We start from the raw sequence: 25,017 nt of genomic DNA on the forward strand, positions 1-25,017 counted from the left end.
TTTACTTTACCCCTAAAAGTAGAGTGTTGAAGTAGAGTGTAGATATGAGAAATAGTGAGGAAGTAGAGTGTTGAAAGGAATTTATGGTATTATAATTAAGAATGATATTAAGATATGCAGCCGCAGAATTATCCTTCAAATTTTAATTAAGATGTAAGGAAAAGATGGGATGAACACCTGATAGTAAGGATACTATAAATAGTAAAAGATATACTTGATGGAATTATTTATTTTAATTAGTAGTGGGTTATCTCTTAGAAAGATAGAGAGACATAACAGTGAAGAATATTAAGATATAGTTTGATAGTGAATAAGAAATTTTAGTCTAGTGAGATAGAATACAGGGAAAACAACAAAAAGGGAGATAAGAATTATGTTAAATAGGGGGGATATATTATTTAATTATGCGTAGGTTAACGAAGTAGAAAAGGAATATAAATATTAAACTAGAGATAGGAAGTGAATATATCTATATATTTATTTTAGAAGGAGTAATATAAGTAATTAGAATAATTATATATTGTATTATATGGTTAGGGACTATAGTATAATAAGATAATGCAATTTTATGATTTATATTATAAATATTTATTTTTGGTATGTTTTATAATATAAATTCAAGAGGAAATTAGAATACTTAAGAATAATTTTTTTTGTATCAAAAGTAGTTACCTGTTTGTCAAAATACCTTAGATAGACCAAACTATTAAATATTGAAGAACTCAGAATTGGTAGTTCATTTTAGCCCAATCCTTGAATTTGAGTATGATAAAATGGTTTAACTCTGCCAGATGGAGACCAACAACTTACCCGAATCACCCTGATTCAGGCGGGCAGATAATGGGGGTGCTGATCACCATCCCATAATGTAGGTATGCGTCTCTGCCTACCTTCCTCTGTGTCAGTATGATTCCAAAGCAAGATTGAGCTCCAGCAGTGTTGTCATGAGGTCCACAAGCCTCTAGGAAGCTGTCACCACCCCTAGATGGCAAAGAAAATCCAAGGACATGTCTCCCATCACCCTAGAGTGTCTTGGTCAGAAGATGTAAAAATTGGAAACATGGTGTCCCATCAAGGCTTGGGAAGGACCTACAATGGCCATAAATGATGTAGATTGGCCTTGGGGTTCCCATCACCCTCAGTTGAAAACCTTCCTCCAGCACGAGGAGAACGATAGCCAGGGGCACATATGACATATCTGTCCTTGGCTGCTAAATCTCTTGAGCTAAGGAGTTAAGGACTGCAATTAAATCACAGCGGTAGACCCCTTTTAACTCAGTGAACCCCTAGCACATCAGTTCATAGTTCCAATTGGTTGATACTATCAAGCCTTATCAAATTTTTGATGGGTTTAAGAAAAATCACTATCCATTTATCATCAATGGCATGTAGTTTAGATTAACCTTTTTTTAAAATGTAATCTGTCCTGAAAACTAGTATTTCAACCAAATTTTGATCAGAATTCTTCCTTTTGTACATCAAGAAATGTGTGGAAATCCTACTAGATTTTCCATACTTGAATACAAAGATGAGGCTTACGAAGCTATAAGGAACTACGTTTATCGTTGAACTTTGAACACACAAATTATAATTAAATATTAACCATGAATTATTCAAAGTATTTTGTGATATTTTAGTGATAATTAAATATTCTTCTTAAAATGCTGGCTACAATAAGGTAATATGGATGGCAGATAGTGGAAGTTAACCTGTCAGTACTTGATATGTGTTACTCAAACATCATTATAATATAGCCTGGTAGAGCAGCTTGTTTTGTGTCCTCCAAAGGCATAGGTGCTCATTAACTAGCTATACTGCTCCATGATTTCTAGAAATGAATTTTGATTGATGCCCTCTTATCGAGGTACACAGCAGAATATATTTGTGTACTAAAAAACTTACAATTTTATTGAACAACAATACTCATTCAAGTGGAAAACCGTTCTGTACGTGTAACTAACTATTTACAGAATATTTCTTCCCTCACGGATCGGGCCCAGTTACATGTAATTGTTCTCTCACTGTGTTTTCATTATGGTTTCAAAAATCTTATTATTCAGGCTTATATTTTGTCTCCTTTTCTCGCCAATTTTTTGTCCGCATGTTCTCTAAACATCTTTCCCTCAGCATTAAGCTTCTCCTAATCATTTTCAATTAATCTGAAACTCAAAGTCAGACTGTGTTAAAACAATCACAATCATACCATGAAAACTTATTCAACAAACAGCAGCAAAGCAACCTCGCCCTTCCTCTTTCCCGATATTAGATGTGGTTTAATATTTTCATGGAAGTTCTTTACTTAGGGACAAACAAATTAGTCATTTTCTAGTTGGGTTATCATGTTCGTAAGCATATCATCACCCCGAAGAATTCAAAGATTCTTAATCCCTTGTCTTCCTCTTCATAATCTGTATCCCAATTTGGTCTATACAAAAACATGGGTATAGGGATGGAGAGATAAACTTGGATACGATACCGTGTCCTTGTTTTTACCATCTACAGTGGTCTTCATTCTCTCTTTCTCTTTCTTTTGCTCTCTCCCCAGATTCACATACCAGTGGCTTTACGCTTTAGCTTTCTGTCCTGTAATGTCTTCACGCGTCACTCTTTCTCTTTAAATATTTAATATATACATACATAAAGAGAGAGAGAGAGAGAGAGAGAGAGAGAGAGAGAGAGAGAGAGAGAGAGAGATAGAGAGAGAGAGAGAGAGAGAGAGAGAGAGAGAGAGAGAGAGAGAGAGAGAGAGAGAGAGAGAGAGAGAGAGAGAGAGAGAGAGAGAGAGAGAGAGAGAGAGAGAGAGAGTATATACTGCCTCCCTATGTAAAACTGGGAGACAGATTCTAAAAAACGGGTTTTGAAGCTCTAGTAAAAGCGGGTCTCACTCTCTCTCTCTCTCTCTCTCTCTCTCTCCATCTATATACATATTTTAGTATGTATTCCGCGGTAAGGAAAGCACGCAAACCATGAAGAATGAACCCAGTAGGAAACGGGTTTTCTCACGGTCAAAATCAAATTTCTCTCTCTCTCTCTCTGTATCTGAAAACCATGTGTAAACCATGTACTGTTGTCTTCCCAAGTGAAGATACAAACCCGGAGGCGGGGGATCTCCCTATGCGCAAGCATTATAAGAGCAGAAGCGGGTCGTTGGGCTCTCCCACGACACAGATAGAATTGGAGCATGGCCTCAGCGACGACCCACGGAAGACAAATCACCCTTGGCTACGCCGTGGCGGCGCTGTTGGCGTTGGCGGTGCTGGTTGCACTGATGGCGGAGCCGACGGAGATGACCACGTTCATTGCGTACAGCAAGCGGGCCTGCAAGGGAAAGACGCAGAAGATCAGCGCCTGCGGCGGCTGCCATCGCGTTGTTTGCCACGGCGGTTATCGTCTTATTTACACCGGGCAGCCGGCGGCGCTGTTCAGCTCCGCGATGTGCATGAGCGAGCCCGGCGTTCTCCTTGAGAGGAACATTTCGAGCTGCTACCCCTTCGGTGGCGACGCCTTGATCATCCGCTGCAATTAGCTCCTTCCTTGGCGCAGCCTTAGTACACGAACGATGTAGGAACACGACTTGAATCCACAAACCTTGCTCTACTTGAAGTAGCTAAGTCCTGAATCCACAGAACTAGCTTCTCCAACCCTTGAGTCCAAAAGGGGTTGTACTTGAATCCACAAGCACACAAGCACTCTCTAACAAAGAGAACACTCAAAGGGGAGAAACAACAATTTCAACAAGACAATAGATTTCAATGATGCTCGGTCAGGGTTACATGGGGGCCTTATATAGGCCACAAGAAGTTTAGGGTCGTCCATAATGTCTGTACCCATGACAAGACAAGTCAAAACATTGAGCAAAACAAATCTGACAAGCTAAATCAGAGGATAAGCAGCCTGTCAGGCCTGAGCAGAGATATCCTGCAGATTCCGGGGCGTGTAGAAGCTGTCAGGAGATATTTGTGTGGCTCAAGAAGATCCTGATGTGACAAAACAGAAGATATGCAGATCTGACAAATTAGAGCAGAGATCCTGGCAGCAGAAGAATCTGGCAGAGATAATCCTGTCAGAAGATCTTGTCAGAGAAAATCTTGTCAGAGATGATCCTCTCAGAAGATCTTGTCAGAGAAAATCCTGTCAGAGGATTTTGAGGGGCTCTAGGTATGTTTCTGCAGATCCTGTCAGTTCTAGAAGAATCTCCTTCTTGGGCCCCAGCTTGCTAATGGGCTTCAAAAGATGGGCTTTTGGGCGACATCATTCTCTCCCCTTGATATCTATCTTTGCGACGCCTTGATATCTATCTTTGCTTCTATTTGTCTCTCTAGGTACATATCTTTGCTTTTCTATCTCTCCGTATGTATATATCTTCGCTTCTATTTCTTTCTCTCTCTATAGATATACATCTCTATAGATATCTCTCCATAAATATCTCTCTACAGATAAATATATATCTCTCTCACTCTTTATAGCTATATTTATTCCCGTTCTCTTTATCGATATATTTATTTCCGCTTCTCTTTATAGATATACTTATCTTTGCTTCTCTTTCTCTCTCTATAGAAATACATCTTTGCTCATCCTTCTCTCGCTCTCTATAGATATATCTTTCTCTGTTTCTCTTTATTTCTCCCTCTATAGATATATTTACCTCCCATTTTCTCTCTCTCTCTCTCTCAGTAGATAGCCACTGGCTTGTTGTCCAGTTTTTGAGCCAGAACTGCTCCTAATGTGAAATTGGATGCGTTAGTCATGATCTCAAATGGTTTGTCTCAATTTGGAGCTTGGAGTATAAGTGCCTCAATTAGAGCTGCTTTTAATTCTTGAAATGCTGTCTCTACCTTTGTCTCCAAGGCAATATGTATCCTTTGCTAGTGAGGACGTCAACGGTTTCGACATTTTTGAGAAAATTTTCAAAAATCGTCGATAAAAAAATCCCGCATGTCTCAAAATGGATCGAACATCTTTGATGCTTCTTGGTAGGGGTAGATTTTGAATCATTTCAGTTTTTGCTTTGTCTACCTCAAGCACTCTTGATGAGACAACATGGCCTAATACCATCCCCTCTTGAACCATGAAGTATGATTTCTCTCAGCTAAGGACCAATTTTGTCTTCTTTACAAACACTGAAAACTTTGGCTAATCTGGACAAGCATTATTCAAAACTCATGCCAAATATCGAAAAATCATCCATGAACTCTTCCATGCTTTCAGTGAAAAGGTTGGAGAAGATTGCAGCCATGCACCTTTGGAAGGTTGTCGGGGCATTTCATAACCCGAATGGAATTTGTTTGAATGCATAAATCCCAAATGGACATGTAAAGGTGGTTTTCTCTTGATCGTTTGGGGAGATAGCATTCTGATTGTAACCCAAGTACCCATCTAGGAAGTAGTAATATGATTGTCCTGCCAAACGTTCAAGAATTTGATTATAAATGGTAAGGGAAAATGATCTTTTTTGGTAGAAGAGTTCAACTTGTGGTAATCGATGCAAACTCTCCATTTGGTGGGGGAGTCTAGTCTGAAGCTCCTCCCCTTTCTCATTTTTTGCTACTGTAATTCCCACTTTATTGGGCACAACATGGATAGGGCTTACCCACCGGATATCTGAAGTAGGATAAATGATGTAGGCTTGTACCCATTTTATGATTTCCTCTTCAACACCATCCCAAACTTTTGGGCTTAATCTTCGTTGAGGTTCCCTTACTGGCCAGGCTTCTTCCTCAAGGTAGATTCGATGCATGCATACATGAGTGTCCAAATGTTTGAGGTCAGTGAGTGACGATCCTGAAGCTTGGGTTTGTTCTTTGAGTAAGTTTAGTAGTCTATCTTCTTGGTCAGATGTAAGAAGAGCAGATATGATCTCTGGTTTTTGTTCCTCTGGTTTGGGTCTACTACTTGAAGCACAACACTTGTTGCACAAGAGTGGAGAACCAAACTGGGAGAAAATCAAGGTCTCATGAATTAATAATTGTACATATTTTAGTGTTTTCTTAATTTGATCATTTCTGCATAGAGCACGGGTTTCATCGTCATTTTTCAGGGAAGATGGTAATAGCTGGAGTTCCATCTTAGATTCCATATATTGATCTGAAAGCTGATCCTAAAAATTCTCCATGTTACTTGATGCCTCCATGAATGACTCCTCTTCTACTTCATCCACTATCTCAATTATACTTAACTGCTCTGTAGATTTAGATGGATACTTCATGAGTCGTGCAATGTTCAATGTTACTTTTTCATTTCCCACTTTTAGTTCAACTACACCTTTCTCCCAGTCAGTTGTGGCTTTAGCAGTTGGTAGAAAAGTATGCCCCACAATGATTGGAGCTTGACTTAATTCATGAGCCATATTCATGTTAGCCACTATGAAGCTGACTAGAAACTGACAGTGTTCTACCTTTATTGTGACATCTTCGAGGATTCCATGTGGTTGTCTCACCGAGCCATCTGCTAACTATAAATCTATGAAAAGTGGTTGGAGCTCTCATAAGTTGAGTCGGTCATACACTACTTTAGGCATTAGGTTCACCGAGGCTCCTGTGTCAAGTAGTGATCTTGTAAAAGTACTATGCTGAGGAGTTCATAATCCCTTACTAGTTTTGCATATCCCAGTATGCGATGAATGGCATCTACAAGGGGTATTGTAATGGTGGCTTGTTTGATACTGTCAAATAATTGATGTGTTGATTTAGAGCTCCTCGCGGGTGGCCTATTGAGGACAGTTGGGAAGGGACTGTGTGGAGTGTGGGCTCGTGGTTGAGGATCATTGCCTTCATCAACTACTTCATAATTTTGTCCCTCGTCACCTCTTTCTGCTGTTTCTACCTCCTCCTCTAAGACCACTCTTTTGTAAGAATCGATCAATATCTTCCCATTTCTGAGTTGTGTAATGTCATTCAAGTGTTGCTCATCTTGATCTTCTAGGTGAATGTGGTTCACTTGGTGTTTGCTAAGTGACGCGTCTAAGTTCCTAGGGTTTGCAGCTGGTTGAGATGGGAGTGGTCTGCAAATTCCACTTTTTTTTCCCCTTTAAGTCTAGATGTATTGGGGGCTCCACTAGAAGTGTCATTTTCTCCATCATTTTTATCAACAAATCTCGAGTCGCAAGATCACTAGGTGCTGGGGTATTTTGAGTAAGTGGTGATGTATGGTGATAGGTGCTAGGAGGTTGATGATAAGATTGGTCAGGTCCCCTCCTCAGTCCAGATGAATAGCTGGTGCTAGGGTGACCATCATGTTTTATACCTTGGTAATTGTTGTTGTATGACCCACCACTATAAGATGGCCTGTGTTGTTGTCTTCATCCATTGTGTTGATTGTAATTATTTTATTCTTGTACCGCCATCATGTCTTGTCCACTCGAGCATCACATTCTGCCTGCTCTATGTTGGTAGTGGCCATGAATGCGAGTGGTGTCTCTCAACTACTTTGCCCTACCGTTCCTTGTGAATTGCTTGGCGGTATGAGTCTTTCCACAAATGCTTTTTTGGATTCAACTAATTTATGTAATTTTTCCATCATCATATCTTTTTGGACATGCTTTGCATCTAAGATGCCTCCTCTTCTAAGGGTAATTTCCCTGTTAGGGTACGCGAATGTGGCATGATGTTCACTGTTTTTTGCTAACAGTTCTATCAGCTGTAGGGCTTTGTCATCATACTTGCTGATAAATGCACCTCCACGCGATGCATCCAACATCATTCGATCATGTTTATTTAAAAAATCATAGAGGGTTATCACAATCTCATTCTCTGGCGCTCGATGATGAGATCAAGTTATTGTGTCTCCCCTCAAACGTTCCCATGCTTCTTTAAAGTATTCCCTTGCTTCCTGGTGAAATTTTCTTACAGTCTTTTGGATCAGCTTTGTCTTTATAATGGGATAGAATTTCTTTAACAATTCTTGCTCTATTTCCTCCCAAGAGTTCAACTCCATGGACAGATTCCTAAAACACTCTTTTGCTCTACCTCTCAAGGTGAGTGGAAATAATCTTATCTTGACTATCTCTGAGGGAACATGTTGATAGTTGTTCATCTCACATACCCAAGAAAGGTCTTCTATTAATTGGGATGGGTCTTTTGTAGTCTTCCTCAAAAAGACAGGTAATATGCTAACTGTATGAGAGTCTACCCTAAAGTTTATCCCTTCATCAATCGATAGTTTATCCCTTCATCCATCGATGCATGCACTATGGTGATGGGCCTATACTGAAGACGGGTCGAGTGATCCCTCAACCTCATCCTCTCATTCCCTCGCCCGCTCGCAGCCATGATGAGTCTCTCTGATGTCGATGAGCTCGAGTCGTGGGATGAAAGTTCCCCTTCTTCAGAAGATAAGACAAATGGTTCCGCTAGTAAGTTATGTAATGGTCTCTGCACGTTCATAAGCAGCCGACCTCCCTGGCTAGTGGATCTCCTTGCACCCCATAGTCAGATAATATTTGATCTTAATGAGGTTACCTTCCAATAGAAGTGTAACATATCAAGTCTAATGAAGAAACACCTAAGTTGCTCCTAATTTGATAAGGAGGTTAACCCTTGTCGTTTCAACTGCAACCACAACACTTCAAACACATAAGATCAGCATGTATAAAACTTGAATTGAAATATAATGTTGAAGGACATACCTCAATGTTTATGTCTGCAACAATGGTTAGTGATATGCAAGTAAAAAGAATAAAATTTCAGAGTAAGTGGAAAATAAAAAAGTTTACTTATTGGATTTTGTTTTGTTTCTACACTAAAATGTGAGGACAATAATCTAACTTGGACAAAATTTGGGGAGTAAGTGATTTACCTATGTTCAAATAATTTTCCTTTATTTTCCTTCACCTGCTTCAACTTCTTGTTCAAGCTAGTTTGCAAAGTTCAATTTAAGCAAAGATAGGTGAGTGATTTACCTATGTTCAAATAATTTTCCTTTATTTTCCTTCACTTGTTTCAACTTCTTTTTCAAGCTAGTTTGCAGAGTTCAGACGGATGGGATTTTCAAGCAATATCTTAGAATGCCAAGTGAATGCAAGTGTCACAAGCAGTCACATATGTGAATGCAAAATATGTAAGGAAAGAAACAAAGTACTTGAATAACACTTAAAGTATCAAAGTACGAATGCCAACAGAGAAGAGCTCAACTTTACCAGATTCTGCAATAAACGGAAGAATGGTAATGGTAGTGCCAATCGCCACTTCCTAGCATTGGTATGTGTTTTCCCCCTCTCTTCTCTCCCTTGCTGGCACAGAATTAATCACTCATTGTTCTTCTCATAATCCTTCCCGAGTCCTCCATCGCTACTAGTGCTGTCACAACGCCATTATCTTGCTTCCAAGCTCAGAAGGGGCCTCTGCCTCCGTTTCCATTCCTGCGATGAGAGTTAAGCATTGAATGTCAAAATCCCCATTTTTAAGGGTCGAGAGAGGTTCTTTTGCCCCTTGAGGGGGTAGCCTTGATCCAACGGCCATCTTGAGGCCATCGGACCATCCTGTGGTCCCATCTTCGACGGCTTCCGTCGGACCAGGGGCTCAAAAGAATAAGATTTACCCTGGCTGTCAAATTCTCCTCTTATTTTGGGTTGACAGCTGCGATTAAATCACAACCGTGGACCCATTGTGAGTGGTGTACCCGTTCTTTGCCCTGTCAGCATGCCTTGTCAGCTACCTCATCAGCTTCACGTGTCTTGATTCGCCTGCCATGGGTCTTGCATTCCCCGTCAGCCTCCACCGACCAATCAAAGAACCTGAAAAATATTCAAAAAAATTTAAAAAGATGGGATAAATACCACCATCGGATCTTCTTTGAGAAGATCAGACTGAAAAGACCATATCTCGATACTTAAGAATCCTCGATATGATATGGGCTTTTGGTCGGGTCGGCTCGATGCCTGATCATTGGTTCTTTCCGAAGCAAAAAGGATTGTGACCTATTGGGCCGCGATCAACTTCATTATTTTGCAGCCGGGCCAGATGCGAGTAGGATAAAGGATGGTGTATGAATCCCATATTGAAAAATGCCATTTTGAGCATGGCCGAGCCGTTGTGCCTACCCTCGCCGTAGCGCCCCCGTGCCGCGGCGTGGCTGCGTTTTGTGTCGCCGTACCTGTTGTGCCACTCCCACACCTAGGCGCGATTATTGTTCTCCAATACTAGAGTAGGTTCTAGGCAGACACTCACCAGACCTCCCACCGCCGCCAGTTTACTGCCGTGAAGTACATTCTACCATAGGAAGAATGGCCATCATCTTGGTCACCGATGCCTATCTATGTTCTCCTATAGATAGCCTTGTCATCACTCATAATCGATGTCGCTATAGCAACGCGTGACATCATCAATGCTGTAGTCAGATGCATTGCCGGCACAGCCGCCTTGCACCATTGATATGGTCGCCCTATGCTCGTTGCACTTTGCACCATCCCCATGCTCCGCCACTACTGTTTGCGAGCGTTTGCTGGGCGACCCAATGGTGCTAGTTCACTGCTGTGAAGTGCATCGCATCGCAAGAAGAACATACTTCGCTAACACTGATGAAGTCTATCATCATTTTTCCATAACAAGTTGTAGTGTGCCCTCACCCTGCCACCATAGCCAATGCGGTCGCCCTGCACCTATCACTCGGCTGATTATCTGTCATGCCATATGGTGTAACACGAGCCACTCGATCCGGCACATTGTGCTACATCATATTGGTAACAGAGCACCCGTGATGGCACTTGTTGGTGCTTTCCCGATACATTGAACAATGTCGTCCATGTGTGCTCGAGTGAAATACAGCATGTCCTCAGTCATCGGACCGGAGCGGGGGTGCGATCATTAGTTAGGGGGAGTAGGGGACCTCGAAGGGGATTCCCTACTGGCTTGAGTGGATATCTTGGCCTCGGCTAGGTCGGGCGAAGTGGTATGAGGGAGAGCAAGAACTTGATTTCCTGGGGGAAGATCCGGGATATCAGGATCAGAGCCATGATTCTCCTGGTGATGTGTACTGTCTATGGTGGATAGTAACTAGCCACATGTTTGAATCTTTCTATGGCCAGATAAATCGTAATCTAGGATTAAACAATGGCGACATATATGTATGCACGTGCAATGAATTTTGAAATATAGATTCATGCAATTTAAAATACCAAACTGAGAACATGCACCCGATAGTGCTAAGTGCAGAGGTTAGCACAATGGGCTCTGATACCATGCTATGTCACCCATTGGTGAGCATCACAGCCCATTGAGCCGTATAAGTGATGCGAGTGAGAAACACCATCTACCCCCTCCCATCATGTCCCTAGTGAGGCATGAAAATGTCGAGTCGGTACTGGAGGAGGTAACTAAGACTGTAGGGGAGCAGATGGACCACACATTTCTTGTGCATTGGCATGGCCGAATGTCCTCGGATGATACGTAGATTTCAGAGCCTGATCTCCTTTGACTATAGCCAGAGCTCGTCCGGCCCCTCGAAGATATCCTTGGCTCTAACTTGTCGGAGTTGAGTTGTTCCCTTCCCTGGAGGATGATGAAGGACCAACCTGTCGAGCACGTCCATCTCACCATCAACCACGTTGTGGAGCATGAGGTGACGTGAAGAACCTGATCTTTTGCTATCTGTTTTGATGACTTATGAGTTTTTGCATCATTGCGTTTTAGCGTTGTTTTGGTCATTTTTGTTTTATGGAGGACCACTCGAGTTTTGACGTCGCGTTGGGTTTTAGCTCTCTAGTTTATTGCTCATTATGGAGGCCCCTCCCTTCCTCTCGGACCTCCTCTGACGTTGTGTATGTTTTATCTTATTTTGTCTTGTTTCAAACCTTAGGGGAGAGGCCTTGTTGGACCCCTCCTGTAAGGTGGCCCATTAGGGCACACATATCTTCCCGTCCTATATAAGGAGGAAGGAGTGAGAGGGGGGGGGGTGAACGATGGAGTCTACCAAACTTGCTTTTGAAAAGAAACGAAGACTATCTAGTTGATTTTAGATTGTTTCTGGAAGATTGTCACCCCTTCCCATGCGGTTTTACCATTCTCTAGGACCATCTAGAGGTTCTTGCTATGAGAAGAACTTAGTGCAACCATGAGCTCAAGAGATTTCTGGCCGCTGCTCACTTGCACCGATCGTCATTAGCTATCTAGCCTGACGTCAGGATTCCTCCGGTTGTTGAAGTCGCGAGAAGATTTGCCGTCCTTGTAGGTGCCGCTCGTTGCTGCTGTCTTCCCAAACAGATCCTCCAGCAAGCTTCACCTTTGTGCCCCCGACAGTCCGGCCAGACCTATACTCAGTCGACATCGCTGCCACGAACTGCCATGTCTTTGGCCTAGTCAACCACAACCCGACCCCCTCCTTTGAGTTTGGCAACGGTGTTGGCTTCAGACCATTGTAGGGCTGTATATCGGTAGTATACTTCCCCAGAGACAATCATCCACGTCCAACCGTCGATCGCGGTCACCAATTGCCCTGTTGCACCATGTCGATGCTAGGTTATCATGACTTTTTCAGTGTCGTTCACGCCACAACAAGTGGTCCGGCCGACCGTTCTCTCTCGGCGCAATCCCTTGACTCTTGAATTCCCAGTCTACTCTCATATGGTCTCCCTACCGCTTGCTCGGTCCTATGTAGGGCGCTCCTATGGCGTGTCACTATCGCCTATGACTTTCAGCTGAGATTTGTGGACTTCCTCTCCTCTCCATCACAACGCCGATGCATGGGACTTTCCCCCACCCCCCCCCCCCCCTCCGTGCAGCAACTTTGTGGGCCGGGCCTGCGACCATCAACCTCTTGATTGCACCCACCTTGCCGCTCGTGAACCCGGAGAGCTGATTTCCCCACACTCCGAGTCCTCTCACCGTGGGGACCACAATCGTCCACTATATTCGTGGGTCGCTACCAATGCCTAGTCAACGGCTCGCAAGTTACAATTCTCTCCCCTCTTTGTAGAATTATTACATCTTTTAGTGCCAATCTTTGACTACTCCTCAGCCACAAGAGAACTTATAACTATTATAGGATTAGCCACCACTCCGTGTTAGGACTTGCTTGTTGGTGTTCAATCAGTGTCGATCACACCTAAGGACACGAATGCTCATGGGTGGTGATCATCCCTGTTTCCTTCAGCTCTCAAACTGATCGCGCGGGTCATTGGGAGCCCGTTCATTATAAAACCCTTATGTTGTCTACCTGCCTTACTGTCTCATATCTATCGGTCTTCCCTTGTACTCCTCATCAGATTTAAACTACGCATCATGTATTCACGTTTGCATCAAGCAATAACACTCCTCCCCTTTGGCATGAAACGGCTCGCTCGATCTCGGCAGTCGCGTTACATCAGCTTGGCGCCTCAAGGTGGCCGCAACGTGCCCAATGCTACCCACGGGGGTGTCACACGCCTGCAGTGACTCGACACTCTTTGTGTGCCAATACCTCAGTCTCCTAGCACGACGTCTCCCCCCACATGCCCACACAAGCAATGTGTGTGGCCACATGCAATTGCACAACTCCCCTTGCCACTCTACGTCACAGCTGCCTAGCCTATGCATCCCATGCACGCACGCGATGCTTGGCACTTGCACGCCCAGCATGCATTGGCCTCCCCAGATCTGGCTCTTGAGCACCGAAGGGCACACACATCGTAAGGGTGATGGGCTGAAAGATTAGGGTTGGGCTTGACTACCCGTAGTGCGTATTGTAGCGTCGCACTAAGAACTTAGTCTCCAAATCATGAGTCCATCATATGTGCAAGTCCCCACATTTAGCATGCAGGCCTCCCTGTGTGGGAATGCCGCATATTTTGGGGGCCTTACATGTAGTTATATGCTCCCTTTAAAGTAACTTTGATATTTCAAGTGCTGGCTGACAACCTGGCCTAATGTCAAATGGGTAACCATAAGCCAAAAATGCACTTTCATCTGTCTGGAAATATTTTAAATATTTTGAAAATATTTGGCTCTTTTACCAATTTCCAGTCAAATTTGACTAGTAGAAATCATTAACTAACTACCTTAATTATATCATAGTGATTTGATATGTATGTAAAATTAATTTGATAGAGCTTGTATTTTTTTCTGTATAATTGCTTTTTGAACTCTGTTCAATTTTTGGTGTTCTATAATGAACTCTAAGCCTCTCGATATCTATTTGAATGTTCTAGGCACTCTTAGGATCACTCCTACATCCAAACTTGGGTGTCAGAAAATAGAAATGCCATGCAATTTGAAATCTTAGTTTGGAAAAATTGGGGTCATCACTTATGTACACTAGATAAGATCAGTTATGGTTAAAAACATACATATATATCTGTAACTGGCAACCTTGTATGTTAGTAATTCAGATCAATATGCAATCCCTAGCATAAAACCTTTTGTCATGCTACGATCAATAGTTGAAAGATCAAATTTGTGTCAGGGAAAATATGAAGAAAATTATACCTTTGAGAAAACTGAAACTCATCACAAACAAAGTTCAAATGTTTTTCAACAGATGATAACTGAAGAAATAAACTATAACGCGTAATGTTGGGTGACTGAGCTAATAGTAAGGCAAAATCGCCCTTTAACATAGTGGGTGTAGTGTTGTGGAGAGCTGTTGCTATCACTTGCAACTTCTCTATGGTCTAACGCTCTTGCATAAGGTACATTCCCTGTCATTCCTCAACGATGAGCCCAGTCTGCCAGTCTGTCATCTTGTTTGTTACAAGACAACTAGTTTTATTGATTAATAGGTCATGGGCAATGAACATTCTTCAATGACTAATAAACAAGATGTTAGCCAATAATTGCGGAACCCGAAGACCATGGTAAATCCTTCCAACCTCAGGAATAAAGATGGTACTAACACCGGGTATGGGAATCAAGTTCACATTTGCTGTGAGACCATCTTTATTATGAGAGAAGGGTGTGTAATAAGCAAGTAAATTCCAGATAGGAGTCATATGGTCTATGGTCCACCAGTCTGGGATCCACACACCATGATTCATCCTACTAGGCGTGAAAGTAAATCCAATGAATTTTGTATTAGGTTGTCTTTGATATGTAGGGTAATCATGGAGTCCTGAGGAGAGAGAGACGTAAGCCGATGATCAAACGGGAAAGGACCTAGTGGCCGACAAGACAATGCCTACAAAAATGATCTAACTTAGTGTCAAAATTCCCTTTTATATATTAGATTGCTACAAAATATTCCTACATAAATACACCTTGCCAAGCTGTGAATAACCAGATGGCACTAGTTGCGTAGGATTCAATGATACTAGACATAGAGATGGCAGCATCATCAGAAGGGATCATATCAGGTGTAGTCTGGAATGTACTTGATAGGAAAGCGAAGAATGGAGGTTGCAAACGACCACTGATTGAATAGGAGATTAATCACAAATGAGGTTCAGGTGAGTTCAGAATACATAACGATGATGGATAGCTGGTAATCATATATTTGAAAGGAGAGTCGACAACGGAGATCCAAGGCCGAGAAAATGATAGATCGGTGAAGAAGAATATCAATACCAATTAAGAAGAAAGAGTATAATTTTCAAGCAGCAGAAGTTATCAGTTTCCTCCTACACCACTATTTAACCTACATTCAATAAGGAATGGGGGAGTATTGAGCATTAAGTAGAGACGGCAGTACTTACCTGCTAGTAGGGCACATAAGGTAGATATCTAGGTTTATTCTAGGATTCGTCCTACATTAGGATGACCATTGATCCGGTTGTTTTTTGATAGAGCTAGATGATGGTGTGGGCAAAGGACTTGTAGAATTACCAACAGGGGCTTCTGATGGGGTAGCAAAGTTTTTAGTAGATACTAATTGACATATATGATCTGATACATGACAAAGATTTTCCACCTCCTCTGCTGATGCAGTAGAAGAAGGTTTAGAGACAGACAGTGCCGATGTGTTTTCCTCTTCCAAGGGGACCTCAATCATAAGTGAGTGTTGAGACATAACATGCACCGGAGAAGGAAACACTTCTGACAAAAAACTCCTTCCAGAGGCAAACCCACAAATATACAGAGAGGAAGAAACAACAATTTATAAATACAGTGAGAAAGAGAGAAACAAATATATGCATATAGAGAGAGAGAGAAAGAAAGAACGAAAGAAAGAACGAAAGAAAGAACGAAAAAGGAATAAAGATGTATTATTTTACATAGAGAAAGAAAAAGAGACAGAGATATACATATATAGCGTGAAAAAATAGAGAAGCAGATATATACATCAATCAAGAGGGAGAAAGAGAAGCAAAGAGAAATATATGTATAGAGAGAGAAAGAGAAGCAAAGATAGATATATGTATAGAGAGAGAAAGAGAAGTGGAGTTAAATATATATATTGAGAGAGAATGAAAGAGAAATAGAGATAAATATATCTTTACAGAGGGAAAGAAAGTGAAGCAAAGATATAAATCTATTGAGAGACAAAGAGAAGGAAATATATATATCTACTAGAGAGATAGAGAAGCATATATATATAATGATTAAGAAAAAAAGAAGCAAAGAAATATATATTTTTAGAAATATTTAGAAGGTGATAAGATCATCCGTTATTTAAGTTACGTATGCCTTATATATTCCACTAAGTCAAAATTAATTTCAAGCAATCAAAACCCTGGAATCCAAGTTGTCTATGACCCACAGAGGTCACAATATAATTTCTATTGGATATTACTGCGCATACTTAAAATGTAAAGGTTTTATTGAAAAGTGCATTAAGATTAAAATGAATAAACGTCTTACCTAAGAAATAGCCATGAAAAACTCTCCTTGGGTGGGTAGCCTTTTTTCTCTGTTGCTTCTTGAATGCACTTCTCCCTTGGTGTCACCATATAAAGAAAGAAGATCCTTTGTGATCTATGGCACTGCTGGGCATGAAAAAGGGTAAGCAATTCCACATGATCAGGACCTCCTGCATTCATTTACAGGCTGAATACCACTCTTGCTTTAGATGAATCATTTAATGAACAAAAATGACGGTGTTCAAATGCATGCTATCAAATAATTTGATCATCAATGACTTTTATTTTTATTTTAAGTAGTTGATGAACTTGATGTACTTCAACAAAACAGTTCTTATCTGATGTCACATGGGTGATCATCCCAATTTTTCCAACCTAAGATGTCTATTTGGATGGCCTTTCCAATTTCCATTACCCAAGTATGGATATATGAGTGAAGCTAAGAGTGCCTAGAATATCTAACTGGATATGCAGAGGCATAGAGTTCATTACAGAACATCAAGAAGTTAACAGATTTCAAAAAAAAATATAGAACTAAATATCTGGAATATGTCAGCAAGATACATGCACAATGTAGTATTCTTACGTAAAGAATATATCAAATCATTATTATTTAATTTGAGTTGTTTGTTAATGAATGATTCACAGTAGTCAAATTGGACTGGACAATAATAAAGGGCCTAATGTTTACTCAAGATTTTTCAAAAAGTTAAAAAAATAGCCCAAAATGCATTTTTATGGCAAATTGTTACCCATTTGACATTACGTCGGTTATCATCCAACACTTTCAATGTCAAAGTATTTGAAAATGGAGCGTATAACTACCTGTCACGTTGTCGAATCCCGGGCTAGGAACCATGCTCGAATCTTACGTGTGCCAGCCTTAGTAAACATTAGAACAGTAAGCAACATTGCTTTGTTGCATCAAAAGTATTCACAATACCTTAAGATTGCATAGAAAGGGTTAGGAGAGAAGGTGGGGACGCAGCCTCATACAGGAACAGGGCTCATTTCATTATATATCTAAGAGTTTACATTGTAGAGTTAGCCATGACATGTGGGAAGACCATAGAAGATACCAAAGTAATGAGACGAGGCACCGCGCGCCTCGGTAGTGTTGCTCTTGCGCCTTGAGGCCCGTCGGTCCTCGCGCACCCGGCGGCCCTGCTACTACACATGTGCCCCTGGGCTAGGTGTCCCGCGCCTGTGGGCATGGTGCTCGGTCATCAGCTGCCCCATCCCAGAATTGATGCTCCATGTGCCACCACCATCCGCGCTGACACCTATCGCATGTTGTCCGTCCAGACGTCATGCTCGGTGCCTCAAGATGGACATTGCGCGCCTAGCGATATCGGCGGGGCGCCACGCACCCGCGCCATCTTGGCACTCTCTATGGGCCAGTGCCTTCATTTCCTGGCAGAATGTCTTCTGCCCCATTCCCCACACACGCGATGCGCGTGGCAAGCGCCCACAGCTGTGCAGCTCAACTTCACAACTCTGTGCGCAGTGCCGTCGCACCTGCACCTCCCACACGTGCCCACAGCACTTAGCGCCAGTGCACGTGGGCTCTCGGCAGCCCGCGCACCCACCATGCGCAGGCCCCCGCTAATCCACCGTGCTTGAGCGTCGACCAGCATTGGCACCAGCGTGCGTGCCCTCTTGTCAGCCCACGCACCCAGCATGCGCAGGCTTCGCCTAATGCGCCATGCTTGAGCGTCAACAAGCATGCGCATCATAAGGGCGATGGCTCTAAAGATCAGAGCCGGGCGTCACCACCCGCAGTCTGTATTGTAGTGTCACAGTTAAGGGCTTAGTCTCTGAACTGTAAGTCTAGCACATGCACATGTCCCCACAATTTGTACGAAGGTCTCTGTGCGGGAATACACATACTTTGGGGCTTTAAAGAACCCCTTAACATAAAAAATGAATGGAGTTATTTTGTGTTATATTTTGATAAATTTTACATTGTATTTAACTCTTATACGTAGCTTTTTCCTCCAACACGTATTACCCAACTCCCCATTTTTATCTGTTTTCCATGTTGTCCCTTTTGTCTATGGAAGCCGTCTTTCCTTCCCAACTCCAGTAACCACGAAGCAATTATTAGATCCAGGACAAACACACCATTCCTTCATCCACTGGTTATCACAATAGTTTATTCAGCAGTACATACAAACAACTCCATGCGGACGCAAACCCAGAAACAGATGTATCCATCTATATAGCGAGAGAAAGAGAAGGCAACATAAATATATCTATTGAGAGAGAGAGAGAGAGAAAACGGGAGGTAAATATATCTATAGAGGGAGAAATAAAGAGAAACAGAGAAAAATATATCGATAGAGAGCGAGAGAAGGATGAGCAAAGATGCATTTCTATAGAGAGAGAAAGAGAAGCAAAGATAAATATATCTATAAAGAGAAGCGGAAATAAATATATCTATAAAGAGAAGCGGGAATAAATATAGCTAGAGAGAGAGAGAGAGAGAGAGAGAGAGAGAGAGAGAGAGAGATATTTATCTGTAGAGAGATATTTACGGAGAGATATCTTTAGTGATGTATATCTATAGAGAGAGAAAGAAATAGAAGCGAAGATATAGATATACGGAGAGATATAGAAGCAAAGGTATGTACCTAGAGAGAAAAATAGAAGCCAAGATAGATATCAAGGCGTCGCAAAGATAGATATCAAGGGGAGAGAAGGAGCTAATTGCAGCGGATGATCAAGGCGTCGCCACCGAAGGGGTAGCAGCTCGAAATGTTCCTCTCGGGGAGAACGCCAGGCTCGCTCATGCACATCGCGGAGCTGAACAGCGCCGCCGGCTGCCCGGTGTAAATAAGACGATAACCGCCGTGGCGAACAACGCGATGGCAGTCGCCGCAGGCGCTGATCTTCTGCGTCTTTCCCTTGCAGCCCCGCTTGCTGTACGCAATGAACGTGGTCGCCTCCGCCGGCTCCGCCATCAGCGCCGCCAGCACCGCCAACGCCAGCAGCCCCGCCACGGCGTAGCCGAGGGTGATTTGTCTTCCGTGGGTCGTCGCTGAGGCCATGCTCCAATTCTATCTGTGTCGTGGGAGAGCCCAACGACCCGCTTCTGCTCTTATAGTGCTCGCGCCGAGGGAGATCCCCCGCCTCCGGGTTTGTATCTTCACTTGGGAAGACAACAGCACACGGTTTACACATGGTTTTCAGATACAGAGAGAGAGAGAGAGAAATTTGATTTTGACCTTGAGAAAACCCGTTTCCTACTGGGTTCGTTCTTCATGGTTTGCGTGCTTTCCTTACCGCGGAATACATACTAAAATATGTATATAGATCGAGAAAGAGAGAGAGAGAGAGAGAGAGAGAGAGAGAGAGAGAGAGAGAGAGAGAGAGAGAGAGAGAGAGAGAGAGAGAGAGAGAGAGAGAGAGACCCGCTTCTACTAGAGCTTCAGAACCCGTTTTTTAGAATCTGTCTCCCAGTTTTACATAGGCAGGCAGTATATACTCTCTCTCTCTCCCTATGTATGTATATATTAAATATTTAAAGAGAAAGAGTGACGCGTGAAGACATTACAGGACGGAAAGCTAAAGCGTAAAGCCACTGGTATGTGAATCTGGGGAGAGAGCAAAAGAAAGAGAAAGAGAGAATGAAGACCACTGCAGATGGTAAAAACCAGGACACGGTATCGTATCCAAGTTTATCTCTCCATCCCTATACCCATGTTTTTGTGTAGACCGAATTGGGATACGGATTATGAAGAGGAAGACAAGGGATTAAGAATCTTTGAATTCTTCGGGGTGATGATATGCTTATGAACATGATAACCCATCTAGAAAATGACTAATTTGTTTGTCCCTAAGTAACGAATTTCCATGAAAATATTAAACCACATCTAATGGCGGGAAAGAGGAAGGGCGAGGTTGCTTTGCTGCTGTTTGTTGAATATTTCTTGATAGTATGGTTGTGATTTCTTTAACACAGCCTGACCTTGAGTATCAGATTAATTGAAAGTGATTAGGAGAAGCTTACTGCTGAGGGAAAGATGCTTAGAGAACATTCAAACAAAAGATGGGAGAAAAAAGGAGACAAAATATAAACTTGAGTAAGAAGATTTTTGAAACCATAAGGAAAACAGAGTGAGAGAACAATTACATGTTACCGGGCAGAAAACGTATAAATCCGTGAAGAAAGAAATATTCTGCAAATAGTTTGTTACTTGTACCGAAAGATTGTTCTCTTGAATGAGTTTTATAGTTCATTAAAGTTGTAAGTTTTTTAGTACACAAATATATTCTGCTGTGTACCTCGATAAGAGGGCATCAATCAAAATTCATTTCTAGAAATCATGGAGCAGTATAGCTAGTTAATGAGCATCTATGCCTTTGGAGGACACTAAACAAGCTGCTCTACCAGGTATAGGCTAATGATGTTTAAGTAAGACATATCAAATACTGTCAGGTTAACCTCCACTAAACACCATTCATATTGCCTTCTTGTAACCAGCATCTGAAGCACAGTACTTAATTATCACTGCAATGTCACAAAATACTTTGAATAAACTTGTATAATAGTTATGTAAAAATACTATAATTCATTTGTTCAAAGTTCAATGATAAATGTAGTTCACCATAGGTTGGCATGCCTCATCTTCAACTAAAACTTATCAAATCTAGTAGATTTACCATACTTGCAGCAGGAAGAGTTGGAAATTTTTTTTGGGTAAAAGACAACTTTAAAGGAGACATTGCCCTTCTAATGTGACGTTCATCTAAGCTACATGCAATTTCTAATAAATAAACAGTGTTTTTTTCTTAAACCCATTGAAAAGAGTATGAGGCTCTATAAACCCCTTTGAACTATTAGAATCTAAGTAAACTTATATGTGTCTAAATAAAATCTGTAATTTTATTACCCAGACCTTCTGTTCACCAGAATTAATAAGAGATTAGCAAATGAGAAAATTTACAATGTAGTCAAAATTTGACCCATAAGAAGGAATGATTAGGGCTTGATCTTATGTAGAACAATTTAGGATATTTCAGCACAAGTTCCAATCTAAGAGCTGTGCTAGTCCTCCAAGGTCAAGTTCCAAACCGATAGTACTTGTGGTTATGTCATTTTATTTTAGGATCTATCCATACAAAATTACTAAAATGTATTCCAAGATACCTACCAAAATGTCTTGTTGAAGTTCGAGACTAAGCCAACACCCCGATATGTACTCTACTTGCGTATGCTAATGTACTTAAAATATATACTTTGCCTCGACGTAAAATATCCTTAGGTTATAGATAAGAGGAGTGCCACTCTACAGGCGTCTGTAATATTACATCCAAGTCAAATGTTAACCTCTAGTATGTAATGTCTTGACGAAATGAGCACTAAAGCATGAGGAACAATTTTTATAAGTTATAAATACCCCATGAATATGTAAAGAACTTTTTATGTACCCCCTAACTAGGTAGAGATAAAAGGAAGAGAAAAAAATGTTTTTATTAATATTTCAATTTTCTATTCATTTACGAAAATGCCATTGCAAATTTCAGAGTTCAGTGGCATGCCCTAATCGGCCGACCACCGCTGCCACTTACCGCTGTCGTAGGCGCTCAGATTACCGCCACGCCCACCTTGATGCCATCCACATGCATGACAGCTGTCTCTGGTGTGCACTACGGAGTGCATGCATGGAGCGCCGCCATACCTCAGCGCTGCCATGCCACCCCGACCACCCACCAGCAGCCATGCCCTCCAGCACCCCCAGCCTGCTCCCTCACATTTACATCGTTGTTCATTTACAAGTTGAACCATAAAGTTTAAACCAAAAAATTTTGACAATTATGTGGCCTTAGACAATTTATACTCTGCTACCATTGGGTTCCTCAATTGTTCTGTCTCATCCTACACCAATGTTCAGCCCCTAAATATATACAACCGATCTTTGCCATATCCGATCTCCAAGTCTTCTAGTTGCTGGTTGATGGTTGATGACTGGTGGTTGGTAGTTGATATATGGTTGAGGATTTCCCTAATTGCATGCAAGATGTGATTCAATTATCTCTATAGTACAGAAAATATTTATCCAATTAGCATACATATTCTCGATTGTTGTCCGAATTTTCAGAGGGAGGGCAAATAAAGGTGAGAGGTAATAAGCGAGGTACCTTGGAGGTCATGACATAGGAGAGATGATAATCCAAGGAGAAACCGTAGGACTTTGATGGAGGAAGGAGGCAGCATATCGTGTGTGGCAGTGGAAAGAGAAGGAACCCTAGGGCTCTAGTACTATGTTGAGGGAGTGAATAAGAAACCATATAATGAATCTTAGAAAGGGAATATTACATGTGTTTCAAAAATAAGAAAGGAAGAGAAGATAGAGGGAGATCAGAGAATGGTACATAAGTTGAATAGGTCTATGATGGTCCATATGCATCTAATTGGTCTGCTATTAGATTATCCTGGTGATTCAAATTTTTGATAAGACTCACAAACATGTGCTAAGAGTCAAGGGTTTACCATATGCAATGTCCTCGTCCAGATCAATCCATAGGGATGATTGGCATGCTCCAAAATTAATATATTAACTTCAAACTTTTGTGACTGCAAGATTTATAAAAAATTAATAAATATAAGACATAATGTTAGAGAGTTTTGATTACCAATATAAAGAAAGTACTAAGTGATTATATTTTTGATTCAAAGCTTTTGTGGTTTAAGGTACACCAGAAGAATAACTGTCTCGATCAGCTGATCAAAACAAGAAAGAGGAGGAACAGGGTTGAGAGGTGGCATAGTCAGTTTTTCGTCTTATCTAAGGATACACATCAATTTCGAGATGAAAATTTGTCTCGGGGACCATCGGCGGGACGGTTTTTGTCCCATGGAATGAAAAAACCGTTGGTCCAGAGGTCTTGGATGAAGGGCGGATGGATGTGGACAAATAATTGCTGGATTCACTTCAGACGGCTGAGATCTCACAAAGTGGCCTCACTACGCCAATTTGCATCAAGGTCCCTGTGTTTTTTCGTGTGTGCAAACTGACGCCGCTCATAATTAATTTACATATGTCCATTTGCATTCTCTCTCCTCCATATTTCCCTTAAACTACATAGAAAATCTATATTAATATATTGAAAATGTAAAATGGGTTTTTTTCATCCGGGACAATTAATCCATCCCGGGAGGATTGGACGGGATGAAAAACCGTCCTGAGATTATTGGATGGGACGGTTTTTTTGTCGGTGGACGAAAAATCATCCCATCCTTCATCCCAGAGCTAACATCGTACGTAGGACTGGACAAAATTCGTCCCGTCTTGTCCTTGATCCACGTCCAGGATGATCGGGAACTATAAAGTAGGTTTAGTCATGCAATCCTTGGTATTTATGGGCTAAAATGGAAAATCCACATATAATGCACAATAAATGTATAAATAATAAAAACATCTCAATGAATAACTTTGACTGCACAAAAATAATGTCAAACATTTGTATGAATTTAAACATTTTTGAAAACAATTTGCATAAACGACCCTCAAACTGTTAGGTTACAAATTCAAAATTTAAAAGGTGCTTTAAACACATGAATTTTAAATGAGATACCTTTTGTATGATTTAAAATTATAAAAAATACGATAATGATTCTACTTAGTTTATTGACCAAATATGATAAAAAAGATTGAATAAAGACCCATAAAGAACATGTTATTCTATCCATTAAATACGAATAATGAGACAGTATTATGTTTCAGATAACAAATAATTTAAAAAAGACATAAAATTTTGCTGTATTTTCAAGGAATATGATTTACTTTTTCATTGTATCGTACTTTTAAAATCCAATATGACTTGGATTCCTAAACAAAAAATAAATATTTATTAAGGTTTTGTTGAGACTCACAAAAAAATTGGTGTCATTTGGAGTGATGTTGTAATAATAATTGTGTTTGTACAAAACAAGATACTTACCAAGTATGTTTGGGAGAGCTTGGTGTGAGTTATGTACAAGTAGGAGAAACATATTTAGGCTACATACATACTTGTGATAGGCCATTGACATCGACATTCAGAATCAAAGTGAGTTCTATCTGGATCTCGGAAATTTTGGATCAACCTTTCGGATGGTTACTTCCTTGTCTTACCAAAGAAGACAGAGAAAATCTTTTTTATTTCATTTTAGCTTCATATTGATAATGAAAGTATTGAAGAACAATAAAAGAATACAATTACCTCAGTCCAACGTGATTGCATCACTTCATAAGTTATCTACATAGTAAATATGCTAAGAACTATCCATTAACTAATTCATAAGTTAAAGATAGGTTTATTTGATATAAGCA

The 25,017-nt window shown here is 41.1% G+C and overlaps 1 non-coding gene across 1 annotated transcript; it reads left to right on the forward strand.

Moving 5' to 3' along the window:
• Positions 1-7,753: 7,753 nt before the first annotated feature.
• LOC144701556 (small nucleolar RNA R71) lies at positions 7,754-7,858 on the forward strand. The gene has a single exon (XR_013581047.1). It is a non-coding gene; the product is annotated as a small nucleolar RNA R71 (small nucleolar RNA).
• The last annotated feature ends 17,159 nt before the right edge of the window (positions 7,859-25,017 follow it).

The sequence above is a fragment of the Wolffia australiana genome, chromosome 3 (genome assembly GCF_029677425.1).
Source record: "Wolffia australiana isolate 7733 chromosome 3, ASM2967742v1".
Lineage (NCBI taxonomy): Eukaryota > Viridiplantae > Streptophyta > Magnoliopsida > Alismatales > Araceae > Wolffia > Wolffia australiana.